Genomic DNA, 22155 nt, shown 5'->3' on the forward strand with positions numbered 1-22155 from the left:
CAATATGGTGATAAATATTGCTAGTTGTATCGTTACTGTCATATTAATGTTACATGTAAGAAGGATTAAGCCAATAGAAGCAATTACTAGTACAACTTCAAACTTCATTTTACATGTTTTGCGTTTTTGGAGAGTGCTGCAAACATATCATTGATTCCTGTCAACTTTCTACCAACCCATGGTAGCTGATGCGATCTAGCGATGCATGGATTTCTCCTGTGTCAGGAGCTGCTGACCACTGCCCCATGTGGTTAGTTGCATCACTGCAGCTTCTCAATGAAATGTTAGCAGCGGCTGTCAGCTGTAGGGGAGGATATGCCACAGGTTAATTGCATTCTGAGCTCTATGGGGTGGAAGAGTGGGATATCAAATCCAAATAAATAATAATAATATAAATAATTCCTTCAGATGCGGTTGTGAAAGAAAAAACCAAATTTATTCACAATGCTACATAGAAAGAGAGGAGGAAGGGACTGAGAGGCCCTGAGAACTTCTCCCTCCCTGCTGATGTCAATGCAGCAAGCATTGCAGTAGCATGCATGTTCCACTTGAAACCAATTTTTCAGTGGGATGTCCCCTTCAGACCTTCATGCTCAAATGAACTGGTGTACTAGGGGACAATACAGGTATGGTTTGTGTGTGTCCCTGCCTCTTTACGGTACAGAGGGCTTCAGATACTGCCATGACCAGTTCGTTCATTCCAGCATATTCTCCATTGTCCTATAAGAAGTCTTCTTCTTTTTCCAACCTGGTGTGTGGCAATGGTTTAATTTTAAAACACAATGATCACAGTAGCCTGGCGCATAGCAGTTGTGTTTTCATTCACGGTTTCTTCTTTGCAGCTTTGGCATTTGTTGTGGCTTCCTTCTTCAGCATGTCCGAAGCTATCCAGGAGCATCCATTGCATTAAACGCAAGGCAGAAATGATCCAGACATTTGCATGACCAGGTGGCGACAGCCCCAGCCCCAGGGATCACAAGGAAGGAATAAAAACAACGTTAAATGGAATCAAAATTAGGCCACAGCTTTATTAAACTTTTAAATGTAGGAAGACCTTGGCTTAGGCCTTGGGCATGTATCCCTCCCAACCCCCCAGCTGGGGGGAACTGGGGCTCATCAGGGTAAATGGGATATGGGGGTGCTCTGCGAGATGTAAGTGTAGCAGGCAGCCCAGCCCATATCCCCGCACGCAGGGTAGTTCACTGACAACCTTTCAGTGCATGGCCAGTGACACCCATATATATATAACCCCTTTAAGAGGGGGACCCTGGAATCGCCACTGCAGGGGGATGAGTCCCGACTTCACATCCCCCCTCCCCATATAGGAAAGAAAAGACTAAAGGATTCCACCCATAAGTGGTTGTGTTTTCATTCATAGTTTCTTCTTTGCAGCTTTTGCACTTGTAGCTTCCTTCTTCAGCATGTCCGAAGCTACCCAGGAGCATCCATTGCATTAAACATGAGGCAGAAATGATCCAGACATTTACAATAAGTTTTCTTCTCCAGTAGTGCCAGGCCTCCTGGGTGCCACTTCACCACCCTTGCAGGGAAGAACTCATTGTGAGGGGTGGGAACCAACCTTTTCTTCTGAGTTCTTCCAGAAAGCACAGAAAGACAGAGGCTTGTAATGAAAGCATCCCTAAGTAAGCGTCCTATCAGTGCAAGGATTCCCGCTTGCCCAATGGGACTTTCCCCAACCCTCTGGAGCAGATTTGAGGAGGGTGAAGGCAGGAGGGAGAAAGCCCCAGAACAGATTTAGGCGGGGGGAGAACCAGGATGTCCTGTTGAGCAAGTGAGCACTGGTGAGATGCTTATTGAACATTACACTGGATACAAAACAGGCCCAATTACAAAGCCAACCAAGGGTAATTCACTCATCACTAAGCTTCTACCACCATATAACCTTAAAGAAGCTACCGTCTACTTTTGCATGTGCTCCATTTTACCCTGGAATAAATGGACAGTGAAGCAAACCTTTGAAGCCGGAAAGGGTCACAAATATATTTCCAATCCATCTGAGCTCCTAATAGCAGGCTAGGCTGGTTATCTCCTCCAAGGTCTGTAGCTGGTATATTCACTTACACTGCTGTCAGACGAAGGCCTTACATGCATTCTGTCTGTGTTATGGGAGCCATGCCTCTCACATCCAAGGCTAATGTCGGCTCCGACAACAGCTATGGATTTGTAATTGGCAGGGCACATCATCAACAACAGCTTCCTGGGTGACCGTCTGCAGCAGACAAGTGGAGCAGGAAAACTAAATTGGCTATCAGACTCCATTGGGTATAGCTAAGCAGAACACCTGTGAGACTACCCCCCTCCCTCCGTCCGCTTACTGTTTCACCAACTCACACACAGACTCCTGTTGTTCTAAGAGCCATCAGAGCATATAATAAGAGTTTCAACCAGTTGGAACCTCCTGCATGCAGCTGGCAAACTGTTTCCCTCCTGATATTCTTTTATAGAGTCTCTGGCCTTGAGATATAGACTTAGAAATGGAATCTCTATGGATTTGCATACAAAGCATATTTTCATATTATATGAACATCTGAGAATAAGCAACGTTTTTTGAAATAGCACACAAGTGGCATGAGTAATTACGTGGACATTTTGATGGTGTGCCCATCACAATAATTGCCAAGGACACATGCTTGTTCATGGACGATTTATAGAAACTGCACGGTGCAACCACAGCAGAGATTCTTGGTCTAAAGGGTAGGTATTCACTTTTGGCCAGTTGCCAATCCCCTTTTGGGGAGGAAGTGGGGGTGGAGACAGTGGTGGGAGAACTGCAAGTGTTCTTGAATGGGGCTGATTATCTGGATCCACTTCAATCTGGGTTTAAGCCTGGTTTCAGAACCGAATAAGCCTTTATCATCCAGATGGATGACCTGTATTGGGAAAGGAACAGGAGTGTGATCCTGCTACTCTTACTTGTTTTCTCTGCAGCTTTTGATATGATTGACCATGCCTCCTACTCATATTCATATATCCTGTCCAGGCATAATGTGTAAACACTATGATGGACAAAGACTGAGATCAGAATTCTTAGCACTTTCTGAGATACTAAATATACCCATATTCTTTAGCTAATTTCATCTATCGCCACCACTAAACGCTTTGGTATTGCTCCAGTGAGGCCAGAGAGGCAAAACAAACATCTCCTCTGATTTTTACACTCCCCAGATCTCTGTGAATTAGGTTAGACTGTGGGGTTGTCTGCTTGACCAAGACTCCCACAAAGGGCTCCCTAGCTGAGCAGGGATCTGGACCAAAGTCTCCACTGCTCATGTCCAGCCCTCTACTACTCACAGTAACACAGTGGCTCTTTTTGAGGGTCTCCTTTTCTAGAGCCACAGAAAACATACATTGGAATTTTCTCTAATCTCTTCCTTTCCTCCCCTTTTGTTTTCCATGCCCCCTCTCTGTTAAGATTGACAGTTGCTTTCTGAGCATTTTAAATTTGAGGAATTCACAACCAGAGCCTCAATATTTAATGAATTGCTTTGACCTTTCAGTGCCAGCAAAATGTCTCCAGATGTTCCTGCGTTCATTACCATCACTGCTTTCTTGGGATATAAGCACGGAAGTCAGCAATATGTGACATATTAAATACATAATCTGTTGTGACGTGCATCTAGATAGGTTTGCTGGATGGGAGGTTCTTAGGAGCATTGTGCACTTTATTCTTTATTTAATTATTGAAATGCATTCTATCTATCTATCTATCTATCATCTATCTATCTATCTATCTATCTATCTATCTATCTATCTATCTATCTATCCACTGGTGCCAAGTATTTGTCACACAAGAAAGAGGTCCCCCTAGTTAACCATAGGACTGCTTCAATGGCATTTTGCCATCCTTTCCCAGCAATCACTTGTAACAAGACTTGACATAGCTTCTTCTTCTATCTCCTGCTCCTTGTAGCTCATCAGAGACTGCTCCAGAATGCTCTCTGATTTGAGTTGGAGGGAGAGGACTCAGGAAGGCCACAGTGAACTATAGCTCAGAAGTTAGGGCATATAAGGAGAAGAGATGCACATGGAATTGGACTCTAGAATGCTATAGTTCATGTGAAATTTTGGAAAAGGATCCCCTGAATCTGTGTCTTTTACCCACACAGCTCTATCATAGCATGGCAAGCAGCCTTTGCTATAAGATTCCTCCAGATCAGCGGCACAGCAATGGGCACCCGAATGGCCCCACAATATGCCAACATCTTCATGGCAGATTTAGAACAACGTTTCCTAAACTCCTACCCACTCAAACCTCTCTTGTACCTGTGATACATTGACGATATTTTTATTATCTGGACACATGGTCAACAGACCCTGGAAACCTTCCACCAGACATTCAATGACTTTCACCCCACCATCAACCTAACAATGAACCAATCTATGCAAGAAATACATTTTTTGAACACAACTATAAAAATACAGGACGGGCGTGTAGACACCACCTTATACCGTAAGCCAACTGACCGACAAACATATCTACATGCTTCTAGCTACCATCTCAAACATACCAAACAATCCATTGTATATAGCCAGGCCCTACGTTACAACCGCATCTGTTTGAACTCTACAGACAGAGACTCTCACCTAAGAGATCTTCAGCAAACCTTTTTAGAACTAAAATATCCACCCGGTGAAGTTAAACAACAGATCAACAGAGCCAGACTGATACCCAGAGAGAACTTGCTGCAAGATAGACCCAAAAAAGAAAATAACAGAACACCACTAGTAATCACATACAGCTCCCAAGTTAAAACAGTACAATGCATCATCAGAGATCTACAACCTCTCCTAGACAATGACAGCTCTCTTTCTCAAGCTCTGGGAGGAAGACCTTTCACTGCCTACAGACAGCCACCCAATCTTAAACAACTCCTCACCCACAATAATACAACCACCAGACTTAACATGGACACTGGTACCAGAGCCTGCAATAAACCCAGATGCCAACTTTGCTGCCACATACACCCGGACAACACCATTACTGGCCCCAACAACATCCAACATACCATTTCAGGACTATTTAATTGCTTATCTTCTAACATTGTGTATACCATCAAATGCCAACAGTGCCCTTCAGCTCTCTATATTGGACTAACAGGCCAAACCCTACGCCAAAGGATAAATGGACATAAATCTGACATCAGGAATCACAAGACAGAGAAACCAGTAGGAGAACACTTCAATCTCCCAGGACATTCTATACAAGATCTCAAAGTAGCTGTCTTATTACAAAAGAATTTCAGAAATAGACTAGAAAGAGAAGTTGCTGAACTGCAACTTATTACCAAGCTTAAAACCATGGAGAGACCAGGTCTGAATAAAGACATTGGATTCTTATCTCCTCATACATGATAAAGCTATCTTTAGCCATCTCACACCTTGCTTTTTCCTGCAAGACCAATTGCAGTCATTAACAGTCGTCAACAGCTATCCAGTCGTCAACAGCTATCAGTCAGTCAATCACCCACTCCCACCACAAGGAGGGAGTAATACCCCTTCCCACCCTCTCACTATATATAAGCATCTGGTGACTTCTGTTTCAGTGTATCTGAAGAAGTGTGCATACACATGAAAGTTCATACCAATGACAAACTTAGTTGGTCTCTTAGGTGCTTCTGGAAGGATTATTTTTTTATTTTGCTATAAGAGGTTAGGCAAAACATTTCATACCATAATTTCCTAGTCTCTATTTGTGTGATGATGTAGAAAATCCAAGCTGTACTCTGAAGTCTTGTTAGTGAAAGCTCGTTATTTTTACTCAACACTGTGAATGTGTACAAAATGCATATATTCTGTAAACTGCAAACAGCCATTATTGGGGGTTTCTGGTGTGCTGGATTGCTCAGAAGCTGCATGTATAATGTGCGTTCTCTCTCTCTCCCCCCCCCTCTCTCTCTCTCTCTCTCTATATATATATATATTCAGTGTAGCATTCTCATTTGACAAAACGTGTGCATCTTCATTACACAAGTACAGGCCTGTGTGGCTGATAATAGGAAATGGCTGCATGGTGGCCGCTGTCAGAGGCATGTCGGCGGGTTAGATGAAGCATCGTGTCTGTTCATTGTTCTTTGTTCCTGTGCATAAGTAAACTGCAGCCTCCAGAGCTGTCAATCCGGTAAATTTCATCAGCAAAATATGACACTTTCCCCCCTCCTTTAAGAATAAAGAAACCAATTATTTCTCGCCGTGTGGATCCCCTTTGCTGGAGCCAAATGAATGCTGTGTGAGCCTGTGAGCTTGATTACAGAATTGCTTTTGTATTCCATTTAAGATTGCTTCATCTCTTATCAGGGAGGTAGGAAGGCTCTGAATTGTGTCACCTTCTCATCTTTGCCAATAATGTCATAATTTGATATGGAAACTATGCATAACATTATATCCTTATTTGATTTTTAAAACATGCTTCAGCAGTCAGCTGAACTCCCGCTAATGCATTTATCTGATTTCCTTCACTCCCTTTTTTTCTCTTCTGAAAGGGGAATATTTTGGAAAGAATATGCCGTCTTTGCACACACATGTACACACAGAGAAAGAGAGTTATGAGATATTCTATTTTCTCCATTTTAAAAGAAAATAAAGTAGTTGAATATTTTTGAAGATCTGGGAAAAAAACACCAAAATAGGCTGTTAATATATAACCAGGAATAGCACAAAGACAACTGTATACCTTTCTTTTCCATTATTTTTTCTATTCTGGAGCATGAAATATTCTACAGTGGTGCTCTGCATCTCATTTCTCCTCCTAAGCTTCTATCTCCTTGTTCCCATCAATGTGCTTCTCTACTCTTTCACATCTGTTCCTCAAACCACTTGTTGTTTATTATATTTATAACCTGCTTTTTCTCTGCTGACATGTTTGCATCATACCAGCCTTATCAGCCCTCCTAGTCTCCATCCTAATATGTAGCAGAGATGCAGCTAATGTACTGTATGTACTAAAGTTCAGCTTTCTAGTCATTTGTTCATTTTGACAAGCAATTGAGCTAAAAAGAGAGAGAGAGAATTTTGTGTAGTAGTTAGAGAGTGTTGGACTTGGGAGACCAGGATTTGAATCCTCACTCAGCCACAAACCTCGCTGGGTGACCTTGACACTCTCTCTCAGTCAGGGGCATCTTAAGGTTATCTGGTGCCATGGTGCAGGGATCCCTCAGGCCAGGGCCGGCTCTAGGTATAGTCCCGGTGGCGCGGGGTGCCAGGGCGCTGGGCCAGCCATGCTTCGCGCTGCGAGGGTGGGGGCACCGGAGTGATCTCCGCGCCTCAGCGCCAGGGCGCCCAACCTGCTTGAGACTGCCCTGCCTCAGGCGCCCCCCACCCCCACATTTTCCTCTGGGCGGGCAGCACCTCTCCCACGGGCCCCTCTGCAGCCACCTCGCTCCCCCCCCACACCACCATGGTGCACCTTCTGCTTCTTGCCTGCCGCGGGCAGGACCGACGTCAGCGACACCGGACTTGCGCTCCACCAGGCAGGGACAGGCACGGCAGGCAGCTAGAGGGGGTGGCCCGATGGGTGGGGACACTGTGCTCCACCTCCGCCTGCTCGGCAGAAGCAGCTGAAAGTGTGAAAATGCAGTATTGAAATGTATTTAAACACCCTCAAACTTTCAAGCATCATAGGGTAAGTCAGGTCAACGTGGTCAGCTGCTTCATATATAGAACCCAGCCAGTGCAATAAGCTTTGGGTTATGACAAAGTGAAATAAATGCAGGAGGGTAGTTCAGACAAGATCAATACTCATCAGAAGAAATGAAGTAAACCCTGAAGGAGGGACCAAGTGGCTGCTGGGATAAGATCCTCTTGAAAGCCGAAGTGACACAAAATGACAAGAGAGGTGAAGCAAGCAGCTGACATAACGAAGATTACAGAATAAGGAAATGGCAATCGAACAGAGGGAGAGAGGAAAGAAACCTGCTTTGGGGAGAAAAAGTAAGCAAGGAGAGCAGTGAATGAATGCATTAAAATCAATGTTAAAAATCAAAGTTATGAAGGTTAACTCTCAAGCTACATATTCCGTTTCCTTTCCCAATGCCTGGCATAAATACCTCCATCTTAAAAGGTTTTAGTCAATTCTAATTGTTCCCTTGCGCATTTTCCTTGCCTAGGTCCAGCTTTGCATTTATAATACACTGAAAGGAAGAATTTTCTCCCTCCCCCAAATAAATCCACAAGCACCCCTGAGGACTCTTTGAAAGACTTCGAAGAGGAGCTGCAGAAGTCAGAGAAAAGAATCTTGGGCTGTATTAGGAATGTGGCTTTTTAACTCTTCCTTCCTTTGGGAACTCTTTGGACATTTGGATTTGTTCTGTTCAGAAATCTCAGAGCGTTCGTCCTTGCATGTTGTAGAAGTTTCCGAGCTATGTTTAGGGTGTGTGCTCGGTTCACAGCGAGAGCTGGTCACAGGTCATTTAGTCCTCACCACAGCATCTGCCAGACATCTGAGGGCTCCTGGGCTCATCTAATGAATATATATAAAAGGGAGGTGGCATTCTGGCAACAGATTCTCTCCTCTACCAAACACACCCCTTTCGTTGCATTCTGAAGAACGTAGTGCTGTGCTGAAAATATCTCCTGTGTTTCCCCCCACCCCTCCAGCAATTAAGCAGAAAAGAAACTACACTGTAAAATTATGAAAAAGCAGAGAAAATTTCAATCAATTTCTCATGGGTGGGGTGTGAGGTTTTTGTTGTGCTTATCTTAGGCTTAAAGGTAAAGGTACCCCTGACCATTAGGTCCAGTCGCGGACGACTCTGGGGTTGCAGCGCTCATCTCGCTTTACTGGCCGAGGGAGCCGGCATACAGCTTCCGGGTCATGTGGCCAGCATGACTAAGCCACTTCTGGTGAACCAGAGCAGTGCACAGAAGCACCGTTTACTTTCCTGCCGGAGTGGTACCTATTTATCTACTTGCACTTTGACGTGATTTTGAACTACTAGGTGGGCAGCAGCAGGGACTGAGCAACAGGAGCTCACCCCGTCATGGGGATTCGAACCGCTGACCTTCTGATCAGCAAGCCCTAGGCTCTGTGGTTTAGACCACAGTGCCACCTGCATCCCATTTATTTTAGGCTTAAAACACAGCTACTTTGTTCTTTTCTCTCAGTTCAGATTGAAACTGATTTGAGGGGGAACACATCAAAACACAGTGGTTCCTTAAGAATTGATAGTATAGCTGTGGATTGTGGCAAGCATTGTGCATACACTGCTTCCCAAATCAGCAGTTGGAGTATACTGAATGCAAAGTAAACAGGAGTGGGTACACAGGGTTACTGTCAAGGGGCCCAAGGGGGTGTCTATTCTTTCATGCCACAAAAAAAATATGTCAAGTGATCTGTACTTTGCAGCTTTCCTGGATGCATTCATTTCCCGAAAGCCTCATAACTTCCTTGTCCGGGCTTGAGGTTGCTCACCTTCACTATCTTGGAGCCTCTGTTGTATCCGCTACTTTCCCACATAACAATCCTGTTGTGATCAGCTTAATGCATCTATTTATTAGACACACACACACCCCGGCAACCCCTGACATTAATTGCCAAGCTCCACCAGAGGTGAACAGTGTAGGGTAGATGGTTACAGCAGCAGAATGGACTGTACTATTATGAATGCAATTATTGGATTCCACTAGCTGCAAACCACGTTACAAATTCAGTTTTCAATCAGGTTGCCATATTATCTTTTAAATGCCATAATTGCCCTTTGTGTACTGAGAAAATAAACTGCCAGGTTTTATTACTCCACCACTGCCTAAGCAGAAAGTTTAGGGATGAAGTTTGTTGGCTGCAGAGTCTGCAGCAGGCAAACCTGATGACATCATCGCATATCAGAGTGTCTAGATGAAGAACAGGAAGTTTTGAAAAAACTGAGGAAAAACAAAACAACAGGAGGGAGGATGGCTACAATCCTAAGCACATTTACCTGGGAGTAAGCCCCACTAAACATGTTTTTGTATTACTACTACTACTACTACTACTACTATTCTTTCTGAGCGAGTGCATATGATTCAGCTCTATGGAGAGCAGTGGGAGCATAGGGAACTATATTCCATAAGCCCTGGTTGCTCATCTTGGCCAGAGTGGAAGGTGAGGAGCAACCATTTTTTGTTTCCTTATTGCTTCTTCTCTCCCGCCGCCCCATAGGAAGGCATGAAGAACATGTAACAGTGAACCACCACATATCAGAATTGGCATATCAGTCTGGCGCTGTCTCTAGTGCCTTTTTGGCACCTATTGAAAACCTGCCTTTTTAAACAAGACTTTTAAGTGGAGATTTGGCTTTTCTCCCAGTCTGGATTTATATTGGATTTGAAATTGGTTTCAGCTATGAAACAGTTTTATTTATTTATTTATTTATTTTATATGAAGTTGTTTTAATTTTTCTGTACGACGTTGTTTTACATGTGTCTTCATTGTTAAATTGGTTTGAGGGTGGTTTTTTTATGGGAAGTGATTCACAAATACTGTAGAAGGAAATACTGTATATGAATGACACAAGCTCTTGAGTTGGCTGCATTTCAGACTCCCAGACCACACCATTTCCAGCCTCACCACTGGCAACGTATTGCTGGTGGAAAAGCAATATCTGTGGAAAGCTCTGGTGCCGTCCAGGAAGAGCCTCTAGAAGAGACCTCCCTCTCTGTGGGCTAACCTCCTTCTCCGCCAGCTGACTATGGAGTCCCCACGTAATCTGCCCCCACCATTCTTTATCTATGCAAATTTCCAATGCCTAACCGCCAAACCAAGTTGTGACGGAATGCTATGAGGTAGGCGAAAAAACCAGATTGGCTAATCCAAGTGGAAAAAATCCTACCCGGCCCCACGGCCAACCGAGGCGACCGACTAATTCCATAGCAGCGTCGGCCTACCTGCCTAACTGCCTAGCCAAGAGGGCGGGTGGGTGGGTGATCCGATCGCTTGGGGTGCCAGGAGAAGAGAGGCAGTGTTCCCGCCTCCGGCCGGATTTAAACGCGGGGAAGGCCCCGCCTCCCGGCCGGCCCAATTGGACGGCCGGGGTGTGACGGAGGCGGGAACACCCCTCTCGCGAGAGGGCTGAGCTACAGCCCCTCGCGAGGGTGGAGTCGGGCCACGCCCACAACTCCACCTCCGTAAATGCGGAAGTGGTTTTCTGGCAACAGATTCTCTCCTCTACCAAACACACCCCTTTCGTTGCATTCTGAAGAACGTAGTGCTGTGCTGAAAATATCTCCTGTGTTTCCCCCCACCCCTCCAGCAATTAAGCAGAAAAGAAACTACACTGTAAAATTATGAAAAAGCAGAGAAAATTTCAATCAATTTCTCATGGGTGGGGTGTGAGGTTTTTGTTGTGCTTATCTTAGGCTTAAAGGTAAAGGTACCCCTGACCATTAGGTCCAGTCGCGGACGACTCTGGGGTTGCAGCGCTCATCTCGCTTTACTGGCCGAGGGAGCCGGCATACAGCTTCCGGGTCATGTGGCCAGCATGACTAAGCCACTTCTGGTGAACCAGAGCAGTGCACAGAAGCACCGTTTACTTTCCTGCCGGAGTGGTACCTATTTATCTACTTGCACTTTGACGTGATTTTGAACTACTAGGTGGGCAGCAGCAGGGACTGAGCAACAGGAGCTCACCCCGTCATGGGGATTCGAACCGCTGACCTTCTGATCAGCAAGCCCTAGGCTCTGTGGTTTAGACCACAGTGCCACCTGCATCCCATTTATTTTAGGCTTAAAACACAGCTACTTTGTTCTTTTCTCTCAGTTCAGATTGAAACTGATTTGAGGGGGAACACATCAAAACACAGTGGTTCCTTAAGAATTGATAGTATAGCTGTGGATTGTGGCAAGCATTGTGCATACACTGCTTCCCAAATCAGCAGTTGGAGTATACTGAATGCAAAGTAAACAGGAGTGGGTACACAGGGTTACTGTCAAGGGGCCCAAGGGGGTGTCTATTCTTTCATGCCACAAAAAAAATATGTCAAGTGATCTGTACTTTGCAGCTTTCCTGGATGCATTCATTTCCCGAAAGCCTCATAACTTCCTTGTCCGGGCTTGAGGTTGCTCACCTTCACTATCTTGGAGCCTCTGTTGTATCCGCTACTTTCCCACATAACAATCCTGTTGTGATCAGCTTAATGCATCTATTTATTAGACACACACACACCCCGGCAACCCCTGACATTAATTGCCAAGCTCCACCAGAGGTGAACAGTGTAGGGTAGATGGTTACAGCAGCAGAATGGACTGTACTATTATGAATGCAATTATTGGATTCCACTAGCTGCAAACCACGTTACAAATTCAGTTTTCAATCAGGTTGCCATATTATCTTTTAAATGCCATAATTGCCCTTTGTGTACTGAGAAAATAAACTGCCAGGTTTTATTACTCCACCACTGCCTAAGCAGAAAGTTTAGGGATGAAGTTTGTTGGCTGCAGAGTCTGCAGCAGGCAAACCTGATGACATCATCGCATATCAGAGTGTCTAGATGAAGAACAGGAAGTTTTGAAAAAACTGAGGAAAAACAAAACAACAGGAGGGAGGATGGCTACAATCCTAAGCACATTTACCTGGGAGTAAGCCCCACTAAACATGTTTTTGTATTACTACTACTACTACTACTACTACTATTCTTTCTGAGCGAGTGCATATGATTCAGCTCTATGGAGAGCAGTGGGAGCATAGGGAACTATATTCCATAAGCCCTGGTTGCTCATCTTGGCCAGAGTGGAAGGTGAGGAGCAACCATTTTTTGTTTCCTTATTGCTTCTTCTCTCCCGCCGCCCCATAGGAAGGCATGAAGAACATGTAACAGTGAACCACCACATATCAGAATTGGCATATCAGTCTGGCGCTGTCTCTAGTGCCTTTTTGGCACCTATTGAAAACCTGCCTTTTTAAACAAGACTTTTAAGTGGAGATTTGGCTTTTCTCCCAGTCTGGATTTATATTGGATTTGAAATTGGTTTCAGCTATGAAACAGTTTTATTTATTTATTTATTTATTTTATATGAAGTTGTTTTAATTTTTCTGTACGACGTTGTTTTACATGTGTCTTCATTGTTAAATTGGTTTGAGGGTGGTTTTTTTATGGGAAGTGATTCACAAATACTGTAGAAGGAAATACTGTATATGAATGACACAAGCTCTTGAGTTGGCTGCATTTCAGACTCCCAGACCACACCATTTCCAGCCTCACCACTGGCAACGTATTGCTGGTGGAAAAGCAATATCTGTGGAAAGCTCTGGTGCCGTCCAGGAAGAGCCTCTAGAAGAGACCTCCCTCTCTGTGGGCTAACCTCCTTCTCCGCCAGCTGACTATGGAGTCCCCACGTAATCTGCCCCCACCATTCTTTATCTATGCAAATTTCCAATGCCTAACCGCCAAACCAAGTTGTGACGGAATGCTATGAGGTAGGCGAAAAAACCAGATTGGCTAATCCAAGTGGAAAAAATCCTACCCGGCCCCACGGCCAACCGAGGCGACCGACTAATTCCATAGCAGCGTCGGCCTACCTGCCTAACTGCCTAGCCAAGAGGGCGGGTGGGTGGGTGATCCGATCGCTTGGGGTGCCAGGAGAAGAGAGGCAGTGTTCCCGCCTCCGGCCGGATTTAAACGCGGGGAAGGCCCCGCCTCCCGGCCGGCCCAATTGGACGGCCGGGGTGTGACGGAGGCGGGAACACCCCTCTCGCGAGAGGGCTGAGCTACAGCCCCTCGCGAGGGTGGAGTCGGGCCACGCCCACAACTCCACCTCCGTAAATGCGGAAGTGGTTTTCTGGCAACAGATTCTCTCCTCTACCAAACACACCCCTTTCGTTGCATTCTGAAGAACGTAGTGCTGTGCTGAAAATATCTCCTGTGTTTCCCCCCACCCCTCCAGCAATTAAGCAGAAAAGAAACTACACTGTAAAATTATGAAAAAGCAGAGAAAATTTCAATCAATTTCTCATGGGTGGGGTGTGAGGTTTTTGTTGTGCTTATCTTAGGCTTAAAGGTAAAGGTACCCCTGACCATTAGGTCCAGTCGCGGACGACTCTGGGGTTGCAGCGCTCATCTCGCTTTACTGGCCGAGGGAGCCGGCATACAGCTTCCGGGTCATGTGGCCAGCATGACTAAGCCACTTCTGGTGAACCAGAGCAGTGCACAGAAGCACCGTTTACTTTCCTGCCGGAGTGGTACCTATTTATCTACTTGCACTTTGACGTGATTTTGAACTACTAGGTGGGCAGCAGCAGGGACTGAGCAACAGGAGCTCACCCCGTCATGGGGATTCGAACCGCTGACCTTCTGATCAGCAAGCCCTAGGCTCTGTGGTTTAGACCACAGTGCCACCTGCATCCCATTTATTTTAGGCTTAAAACACAGCTACTTTGTTCTTTTCTCTCAGTTCAGATTGAAACTGATTTGAGGGGGAACACATCAAAACACAGTGGTTCCTTAAGAATTGATAGTATAGCTGTGGATTGTGGCAAGCATTGTGCATACACTGCTTCCCAAATCAGCAGTTGGAGTATACTGAATGCAAAGTAAACAGGAGTGGGTACACAGGGTTACTGTCAAGGGGCCCAAGGGGGTGTCTATTCTTTCATGCCACAAAAAAAATATGTCAAGTGATCTGTACTTTGCAGCTTTCCTGGATGCATTCATTTCCCGAAAGCCTCATAACTTCCTTGTCCGGGCTTGAGGTTGCTCACCTTCACTATCTTGGAGCCTCTGTTGTATCCGCTACTTTCCCACATAACAATCCTGTTGTGATCAGCTTAATGCATCTATTTATTAGACACACACACACCCCGGCAACCCCTGACATTAATTGCCAAGCTCCACCAGAGGTGAACAGTGTAGGGTAGATGGTTACAGCAGCAGAATGGACTGTACTATTATGAATGCAATTATTGGATTCCACTAGCTGCAAACCACGTTACAAATTCAGTTTTCAATCAGGTTGCCATATTATCTTTTAAATGCCATAATTGCCCTTTGTGTACTGAGAAAATAAACTGCCAGGTTTTATTACTCCACCACTGCCTAAGCAGAAAGTTTAGGGATGAAGTTTGTTGGCTGCAGAGTCTGCAGCAGGCAAACCTGATGACATCATCGCATATCAGAGTGTCTAGATGAAGAACAGGAAGTTTTGAAAAAACTGAGGAAAAACAAAACAACAGGAGGGAGGATGGCTACAATCCTAAGCACATTTACCTGGGAGTAAGCCCCACTAAACATGTTTTTGTATTACTACTACTACTACTACTACTACTATTCTTTCTGAGCGAGTGCATATGATTCAGCTCTATGGAGAGCAGTGGGAGCATAGGGAACTATATTCCATAAGCCCTGGTTGCTCATCTTGGCCAGAGTGGAAGGTGAGGAGCAACCATTTTTTGTTTCCTTATTGCTTCTTCTCTCCCGCCGCCCCATAGGAAGGCATGAAGAACATGTAACAGTGAACCACCACATATCAGAATTGGCATATCAGTCTGGCGCTGTCTCTAGTGCCTTTTTGGCACCTATTGAAAACCTGCCTTTTTAAACAAGACTTTTAAGTGGAGATTTGGCTTTTCTCCCAGTCTGGATTTATATTGGATTTGAAATTGGTTTCAGCTATGAAACAGTTTTATTTATTTATTTATTTATTTTATATGAAGTTGTTTTAATTTTTCTGTACGACGTTGTTTTACATGTGTCTTCATTGTTAAATTGGTTTGAGGGTGGTTTTTTTATGGGAAGTGATTCACAAATACTGTAGAAGGAAATACTGTATATGAATGACACAAGCTCTTGAGTTGGCTGCATTTCAGACTCCCAGACCACACCATTTCCAGCCTCACCACTGGCAACGTATTGCTGGTGGAAAAGCAATATCTGTGGAAAGCTCTGGTGCCGTCCAGGAAGAGCCTCTAGAAGAGACCTCCCTCTCTGTGGGCTAACCTCCTTCTCCGCCAGCTGACTATGGAGTCCCCAGTGTCTTATGGTCTCTGGTCTGTCTTCCCAGGGACCATAGGATTGCACCCTTGTTTTATTTCATTTCAAAATGATTAGTAACCATTACAGAGGAGAGCATAAATCTATAGACTTAGAGTAAGAAAGGAAAAAAGGACTAATTTTCTTAATCTTATTTTGTGCTGCAAAATCAATTATTGATTACCTGTAACATATTTTTTTTAATAATATTTTAAAACATATTTGCCCTATATTTAGCCATAGATGATAGGAGCAAGGAAGGCCACTCAAGAAACAGATGCGTAATTACATTCCATGAATACAGGAAAACGGTAAGGAGCGCTTTGAGATTTAATTGACATTTAACAAGATAACTACAGCAAGTTAATTAGAAATTATCAGCTAAAAATAAGAATTAACTCCAAATAATCTTCTCTCTTGCTGCAATATTACTGTAGTGTCTTGTTATATGCCAGTGAAATGCCTAAATGATTTTTTCCATATGCTTTTTAAAAAAAGAATTCATTTCCTTCAAACTAATTCCAGCATTATCAGTTCCTTATTTTGTTATAAAGTCACTGAGCTGATCTGCTTAGCAACAGATTAAGCCTTGTCTTCTTTCGTAAAATAAGATTTTCTTGCTTGTCCGTTGACATGCGAAGAATAAGAATCCATGTAGAGCACATGTCGCGTTCAGCATGGGGAGTCCTTAACCCTATTTCCTAAACTGTGGTTGGTGGTGAGGTCAGGAGGGGATTTGAGGACAGAAGCCCAGGGCCCCACTCAGCAGAATAAGCAGAAAGCTTTCTGAATATTGACTTTTAAAGCAATGGTTCAGAGCCTTTTCTGGCCCGTGGGCCAAATCTTTTTCCGGTGCCCACGTGTCAATCACCTGGTGTCATAACATTGTCAGATGACAATGCGCTTTAAAGCCCTTTAAACCTCTGGTTTCTGGAGATTTAAGGAACAACAAAGGCCTGCTTTCAGATGACCCATGCTGCTCTTTGAACATCTGATTTTCAGCTCTGCTTTTCAGTTGATGAGTGAGGAACTGGGATGCACAGCCAACACAGAATCAACTCCCAGTTGATGTCACACACATACCACTCTGGAGTGATGTCAGCTGATTCGCAGGTGGGTGTAGTATCCACACAAAAATGGCATTGTGGGCCAGATAGGACCCCCTGGACTGTCCACCATCATTGTCACATTCAGTTTGCACAGACAGCCATTAAACAGATCAAAGGAGGTGTGAAATTGATCTTAGGGTCCATGCCCCACCAATTCTAAATTAAGAGGGTCAGGGAAGCTGCCTTGCTCAAGGGCTCCTCAAATCCTAGAATACTACCTAGTTCTCCTGTGCAACTTTGTTCCTGTTGCCAATTCTGTGTCATTCTCAGCAAGCTTTATGCCTTCGCAGAGCTGTAACCTGCGCCACTTTGTAAGTCTCACAAATGACTTCTTATAAAAGACAGCTCTCCCACTGCTCTGGAGTTCAATCCCACAGCCTGGATCGAAGCTTTGGGATGCTTTGATCATATTTCCTGTGGAAACCCTTTAAAAAGAAAATCAAGAAGGCATTTATTCAGGTTCCTATTTTTGCTTTTCGCTTTTTCTTGGTCAGTGGATTAGTCAAGATTGATTTTTCTACATGACTGAGGGAGGCGTAAGGTTAAAAGATAAAGGGATGGATTCCTTTTAAAATGTAATTTAGCATTTGCTGGTATTAGCCCTAATATCAACACAAAATCACTTCAATTTTCCCAAGGCACCTGGGACCCAGTTTGCAGCTGCTGAGATGTGGGAAACACTTTCCTCTGGAAAATCAAACAGATCTGTGGGTTGTGTGTTAATGTCTGTATGGAATAGCCACATTTCTGTCCTGTGGATTTGCAGCCTCTTAACTGGCTGAAGCAACAAATAAAAGTGTTTCTTCTTCATTGGCTTAAAAACCAATGGTGCCTTAGAATTCCTTCTTTGGAAATATGGAAAAACATAATGGGGGTGTCATGTGAAACATCCAGTCCCGGCCCTGCCACTGCCCACCCCCCAGTGATATCAGAAGAAACTTTGCATGCTTATCAATGTACATGCATATTATACAGCACCTCCATGCTTGGGGGCATCCTGAACCACTTGGGTTCTGACTTCATGTGGAGATGCTCTAAGCATTTATGTTGAAACGCACAGTGCCTTCTGATGAGCTACAAATGTGCAGATAGTGACATGACCATCAGACAGATGACTGGGAAGGACCCCCACCCCCATTCATGCATTCTTTAAATGAATGGGAAACGAATCGTGTGAATCCCCAATGAGTGGTCCTATTTATGCTTTCTACCCAAGCTAAATCTGGTTTGGTCGGATCATTTCTGAAACAACAGTCAAAAGTGTCAAATGGGAAGAAAACAGAGTTTGATTTGGCTCTCAGGAGCAATATTTCACATGGCTGCTAGAAAGAGTAGCTTCATGAGCATGCAACTGGCCTTCACTTCTCATACAGACTGCAGAAAGTTAGACATTAGGATTGTTAACAACAGGAATTGTGATCCATTGCCTAAAAAATGCCCAGCCATTCCACTGGATGCAGTGAAAGGACAACACCTTTCCTGAATTCATTAAGATTTTGTATATATGAAGTGATTTTTGTTGAATGATTTGATTTGATTTGTTTGAATGATTTGCTCTATGTATTTATAGCATGTGCAAGGCAAGTTGCACAAGCCCATATGGCTGTACTGGTTATCAATTGCAATCCTAAAATACGTGTCATAAGGATGACTCATAAGCATGGATGGGCTGTTTTAAAGATAGTACAGTATCTTCCTGTTGTCTTTGTCCATGGAATTTCCTTGGCAGGGATACTGGAGTGGCTTGCCAGTTCCTGCTCCAGGTGGATCACGTTTAGTCAAAACTCGTCACTATGACCTGTCCATCTTGCGTGGCCCTGCACGGCATAGCTCATAGCTTCTCCAAGTTATTCAAGCCCCTTCGCCACGACAAGGCAGTGATCCGTGAAAGCGAGGCAGTGATCTTTGAAAGTGCTCAATGGAAGGACAGATCGTGAAGCTGAGGCTCCAATACTTTGGCCACCTCATGAGAAGAGAAGACTCCCTGGAAAAGACCCTGATGTTGGGAAAGATGGAGGGCACAAGGAGAAGGGGACGACAGAGGACAAGATGGTTGGACAGTGTTCTTGAAGCTACCAACATGAGTCTGACCAAACTGCGGGAGGCAGTGTAAGACAGGAGTGCCTGGCGTGCTCTGGTCCATGGGGTCACGAAGAGTCGGACACGACTAAATGACTAAACAACAACAACAACAGTATATGCCACCAAGAGTTCAAAGGTTTATATACTGTAAGAACAGAAGAACACAAGGCAAGCCTTCTGAATCAAGCCAATGGCTCATCTAGCCCAGGGTCCAGGTCAACCAGATTCCTGTGAAAAGCCTGCAAACTGGGCATGAGCACAAAATCACTCTGCCCACCTGCAATTCCCAGCAGCTGGTATTCAAAGGCATAATGTCTTTAAACAGTGGAAGGAGAACGACTAGCTGTCTAGAGCCAACCGTGAGATTCTCAGTTTATTTTGAGCCTAATCAGCTTGGAATTTCTGGCAGGCCATTTAGGTTTGCAGCCCTCCAATCTGAACTACACTCAAGTGACCTCTAGTCAGGCAAATGTTGAAGCTTATCTACTTGGGGGTATGGCAGCAAGTTCCACACTGTGTCAGGAATCCCTCATTTCTCTCCAAGAGCACCAGTCAGCAGAACCCCTCTACCCCTTTCCTACATAATGCATTCAAATAAAGTCAGCACAGTCGAGCTCGTTTGCATCTTGGCCCAAAGAGAATAGAAGCTTGTTAGAACTAAATGGAGGCTGTTCTCGTGCCAGTTTGTAGGAATAATGGAGGAGACCCACTGGGGACTTTGCTACTGTTCTGCCATCCTCCTAACGAAGAGGATATTTTTTTTGTCAGGTGGCACAGAAAAGTCACCCGCTTTAGAGCCAGCCATTTTGACTTAAACAGAGCAGATTAATGGTCTTGCCCATATTCTGGCACATGAAAGGCGGAGAGAGAGCACAAATTATCAGAGTGTCATGGTCTTGGCATTAATATCAATCCTAGAGTCTGGTGCCAATGTTTTAGTTATAACAGAAACCCCTAGCTGAATGCCTCATCATATTGCTGGTAAGAATAACAGGTAATTTTATGCAAACAGAACAAATCTGACACTATGTAATTGTATGAGGGGGGACAATGGAACAATAACATTAAGACAACTAATTGACTCAATATTACGCCGGTTTATCCTCACAATGAGGCTTTTCTTCTCCCCAGCATAATTGTGTAATGACATTTATGTGTAATAGACTTGTGACATTATAAATGACACTTATGTCAGGATTGTCAGGCTGTGACAGCTCTGCAGACAGCTCTGGCAAGAAATTAATCACTTCTGAAGCTTGAAAGTTGCTCATTTGTTGCTGCCAAATAAGATCTCACTAGTAAAATGGAAATGTCCCTGCTGCTCCTACCATTCTCCTCTCCCTCAGCAAAATGATTGGCCATTCCCCTCGGGCAACGGGAGGTCCAGCCACTGATGGGATTTCTTCGTAATGGATGGCAGCATTCGGCATGGTCAGTGAGTCCGAAAGCCAAGGCTGCCCTCACTTCAAGTCCCCCCGCCTACAGGGAGTTGCCATTTCAACAGCTCATTTGCTTCCCCTGGAATGGAGTTAGGAAGTACACTGAGGTCCCTCATTGTCATAGCAGTTAGCAAAGGGAAAGACTCGCTTTATGTTTCTAACAAGAGCAAAAAATGGAGCCTGGTTTGCAAGCAACATTTTCCTTGGCCAATGAAATCAAGAAAAGAACGGGGTGATTCTGAAGCTTTAGGGAGTAATTTGGAGAATTAAGAGGTGGTTTTTTTAAGCTTTGGTTTTTCAGTTTCTGAAAGCGCTTGTAACAAACAATTCCCCATATCTCTCCACCTCCCAAGAAATATTCTACACATAAATAATGTAAATGATACAGTCAAATATTTAATTGATGTTTGTGCAGATGCAAAATGTTACAAATTTAAGCCAGTTAACGTAAAATGGAGACTGATGAGTACCATGCACTGTAACAGCAGAGCCAGAACTAACAATGTGCAGCTAACAAGTTTGGAAGGAAGCAAATAAACATGCAAAGGAACAATTCAGAAAGTCCTGACCTCACAAAACTGCACGTAGGCAGATGGCAGAGAAATGTTCTGAGCACCTTGTACCAATGCAGAAATATCTATGGAAAGATGATTTTGCATATCCCTAGTTAGCAGTGAAAGTCAAAGTGATATGCTGGGATGGCCAGTATAGCTTGAATTTGCTAACTTCATCACAACATGTGCATAAAGACATCCCATAAACATAGGAAAGGCTGTGGATGACTTGCCTATGTAGTATTTATCTAAAAGGCACAAGACCTGCCCAGGAGGTGGAAAGCAACTGCATTGGCAAACCTATGAGCAGTATCATCGGTTTACACAATAAATAAGTATATTAAATAAAACTTGCTGAGTTTTGTATTCTGAACCAAGGAATTACAAACTTTGGCATTGTCAATGAATGTCTTTGTGTTAGGAAATGAAAGCCTGCCTACATTGTCTCCCTCTCCCTAGGATCCTGCAGGATAATGTACAAACATTGTTCCCCACATCACTTATTTATTAATGTAAGCATATATCCCACTCTATTCAAGAGGGTTAAGGTGGATAATATGTTTTTTTAAAAAACAACTTCTTTACTTGCTTATCCAAAACCATTAAGCATCTGCCCACACTAAAAATTATTATGCCACTTTTGATTTATGGTCTCAGATGAAGCCTCTGCCAAACCTTCAGTAAAGAGGATTCCAGGAATGTAGAGCAGAAGATTCCAAGAAAGATTTTCATAAGTGTCCTTGAAGTTCAAACTGTGGCATATTACAGTCAAATATAACTATGTATAAGTGTTAGTTTTTAGTGCATGAAGGGGTTAAGACCAGAAATGTCTGTTCCTAGACTCAGCTAAGTCACCCGTCCCCTTACCTTTGTGAGAGAGGAAGTGAAGCTGCTTCTCTTCCTGTTCCTTGCTCTCTTCTCTAGCCATGCAACTGACCAGGATGAACCTGTCTGAACTTGCTTTAAGTTCAAACCAAATGTTTGAAACTAGGGTTGCCATATTTCAAACAGTGAAAA

Source organism: Zootoca vivipara, chromosome 7, assembly GCF_963506605.1.
Source record: "Zootoca vivipara chromosome 7, rZooViv1.1, whole genome shotgun sequence".
Taxonomy (NCBI): domain Eukaryota; kingdom Metazoa; phylum Chordata; class Lepidosauria; order Squamata; family Lacertidae; genus Zootoca; species Zootoca vivipara.